Below are 3,521 nucleotides of genomic sequence, written 5' to 3' on the forward strand. Positions count from 1 at the left end.
CGAGGTCTAGGGTGGTGCCCACTGGGCACTGCCACAAGATCCTCGGGTTTATGAAGCTGCCCAAGACCTTTGGGGAGTCTTGTTCCTCCTAGCAGTGAAGTGCAGAGGATTTCCTCGAGGTCCCCCTCGTGTCTCAGGAAGCCGGAAATGCAAGGTGCCTGGCGCGGGGCTGCTAACCCGACGCCGCAGTCCAAAATGCAGGTACCTAGGCATAGCCAAATAGCTGAACGCTGACCCCTCGCGACATTGCTCGGCTAGGCAAGCTGGATGGAGGCTAGGCGTCAACCACACCCACCAGCCAGACCTCTCTGAGCACCGAAGCGTCCTCCTAACCCAGCGCCCCTGCTGTCTCGCCAGAGCACTGCATGCCACTAGGAGTTCGGCCGGCTGACATCACTTTAGGGCCCCAGGTAAACCTGGCGCGACCGGATGGAGAAGTTGCGCGGGTTCGAAAGGTCCAGCCTAGCCGGCAAGACCCGCCCAAGGTGCACCTGCAAGCGCTGCCTCACCTTGTCCTTACTCCCCTGGGCTGAAAATGATCCCCTCTGGGTAATCGTTCTGAGGAATTAGCTATTTGCAATTATTATTATTTTTTTCTCAGAAAGCTGTCAAGAGGTGAAGTTAGCCAAAGGGAGGGAATTGCTAATGTAAGAAATTTCGGGTACCTTCAAATTCAGCTCAATCCATCATCACCATCAGCACTTAAAGAGCACATTGTCACTGGATGCACAGAGCCACGTGGGTACGACCCTCTAGAAATAAGGACTGTGAGTCAGTGGATCTGGAAGGGCTATGAATTGCAGTCTCAAGATCTTCCTGCTTTTATGTTGATCACATGATTTTGCTAAGACTACGACGTGAAATCCAAGAAACAAGTTGTATTTTTGTGCATTCATAGGAGAGACATTTGGATTGATGCACATGGACCATTAACCATAGTTACTGGAGTTTGGGATTGGGGCGGGTAAGAAAGGGAGGTAAATTTAAAAGGGCATACAAAACTTGAATGTTGTTTTTCCAGTTTTATTTATTCCCATAATTTAGAAAACTAACAAAACTTTTAAAGAAACAAATTAGAAGAAATCTACAGAAACTGTACATTAATAGATAAATCAATTCGTGTAAAAATAAATAATCTTAAGTCATGTCCCTTGGTTTAAATAAAGATGTTTGTAGGCTCTGTTTTGATCTTTAAATGTTGTAAGGGGGCAAAGCTGATATTTGAAGAAGATCCTTCTAAGCTATCAAAATGATATTTTGTTACTGTGCGAGTTTCTTTTAAAATTCATTCCCAGTAGCCACAGACATGCTTTCAAGGACTGCCAGCCAAGCAGTTTTTAGTAAAGGAACTGCTACAATGTCAGCTGGCAACCAACAAGAAAATTAAGCTTGTGTCCTTCACAGCTGCCAAAGGCTGCCCAGGCCCTGAAATTTTAAAATAAGGGCATTCTCTCCAAGTTGCCATTAATTAGTCCAACTTGGAGTGTATTAGCAACAGTCGTTCTGCGACTTGGGGGAAAAATTCAATGTAGAATTCATACCCACTTATCTATAGTCCCTACTCTTAGTTAAGGACTGGGTTCATCATCAGTAGGTAGAGGTTTTATTCATTTATTCAACAAATATGTGCTAACTACTTATGAGGTGCAGAGCAGAGGGCTAGGCATTGGAGTAGTGAACATGGCAGACATACCGTTCCCTCTTGGAGCTCACAGTCTAGCTGGAGAAAGGGGTTTAACAATTGAATACACTTAAAAAATTGCAATTATGATATGAACCAAAGTGAATGTAAGGTGGTGGGACCATTTCGGAAGTCCAAGAGAAGTTCCTGGCTGATACAAGCTATCAAGGGTAAAGGTGGAGATGTAGGCAGGGTCAGAACATACAATACCTAGTATAGCGTGTTACAGAGTTTGGACCTTATCTGAAGAGCCATCTGAAGCTAGAGTTGTATGCTCAAATTTGCACCTTGGGGCCAGGCATGGTGGCACATGTCTGTAATCCCAGCAACTCAGGACTCTGAGGCAGGAAGATGCCAAGTTTGAAGTCAGCCTCAGCTACTTAGCAAGGCCCTAAGCAACTTAATAAGATCCTGTCTCAAAAAAGACTGGAGATATGGCCCTGGGTTCAATTCCCAATCCCCCCCCCCAAAAAAAAAATGCACCTTGGTTAAGATCACTCTGACTGCAATGTGAAGAAGGAAGTGGGGAGGGGTGGGACTGAAGGACGGTTAGGAAGGTGTTTGTCTAGAAAAAAATGGTACAGTCAATGAAAAGTAGATACCAACAAGACTTGGGTCATCATTCAGATAAGGAGGAATCAAGGAAAACTCCCAGATTTCTACTGATTCAATCAGGTGGATGATGGTGCCATTTTCTCATATAGGGAACCCAGGAGAAAAGGGTAGAATAAATGCTAACAACATTCAAACATGGTCAAAATAGTTTGGGATGCCTGTGAGATGTCCAAGTAGAGATGTTGAACAGGTAGTTGGTTATATTCTGGTGCTTTGGGCAGAGGCTGGGCTGGCGTAACTGGTGTAGTTGTGGTGGTGAAGCTACAGGAGTGGGGAGGTCTCATGGGAGAGAGGACAGTAGACCAGAAGGTGGCCTAGGACTGATCCTTGATGCATCCTTATCTCAGATCTGAACAGAAGCAAACTGTCTGGCAGAAGAAATTGAAGAGCAAGCAACTAGAGAGGCAGGAAGAAAGCTAAGAGCTTGAGGAGATGGGGGTAGCAGAGCCTAAAGGAGCCAAAGTGCTATGAGAAAGAGGCAAGATTCAGCAGCCCTCAAGATATGAGACCAGTATGAAATAAAGACTGAATAACATCCACTTGATTTGGTGACCTTGGTGTCACAGACTTTTAAAGCAGGACTGGTGGAGTGAAGGCATAGGGCAAAGATTGGAATGGACTGAAGAAATGAAGAAAGGCACCGAGTGAAGGCAACTTTTGTAAGGTTTGCCTGTGCAACTCCAGGAAGAGAACTAGCTAGAGAGGGATGTTATGTCAGCAATGGATTTGCTCATTCTGGTTTATATATTTTTATATTTTTAGGATAGTATAATTTGAGTGTATTTAAACATAGATTGGGAGGATCCCATAGAGAGAGGAAGACAAAGGTACAGCAGGGAGAGGACATGAGTTTCCTGTATCCAAGGGGGAACGGAATCAGAGTGAGTGGAAAGGCTGATCTCATGCAAGCGACCAACTTTACCTTTGTAACAGAAGGAAGAAGATTGCAGGAGGCTGCACCAGGGAGGTTTTGTATGGATAACTAAACCTTTTCACCTGAAGACTTCCTAATCTGTGACATAAGGAAGATTGTGATGACCAGAGAAACAGCCAGATAGCAAGACTGCATTACGTTCCACCTGAGGTTGCTGGCTTTCCTCTGTGGTTTCTTCCAACAGCTCAGTGGTCCACTCTGGCACAGGCCCAGGTGAGGGAATTGCTAGGGAAGAAGAGCAAAGAAATTGAGAACATTGGCCAGTGAGATCGACATGCTGCATGATCAGAG

The 3,521-nt window shown here is 45.1% G+C and overlaps 1 long non-coding RNA gene across 1 annotated transcript; it reads left to right on the forward strand.

Moving 5' to 3' along the window:
• Positions 1–6: 6 nt before the first annotated feature.
• Positions 7–1,180, forward strand: LOC125617310. The gene is made up of 2 exons (XR_007348291.1): positions 7–410; positions 602–1,180. It is a non-coding gene; the product is annotated as an uncharacterized LOC125617310 (long non-coding RNA).
• Positions 1,181–3,521: the final 2,341 nt, after the last annotated feature.

The sequence above is a fragment of the Marmota marmota genome, unplaced genomic scaffold (genome assembly GCF_001458135.2).
Source record: "Marmota marmota marmota unplaced genomic scaffold, marMar, whole genome shotgun sequence".
NCBI lineage: Eukaryota > Metazoa > Chordata > Mammalia > Rodentia > Sciuridae > Marmota > Marmota marmota.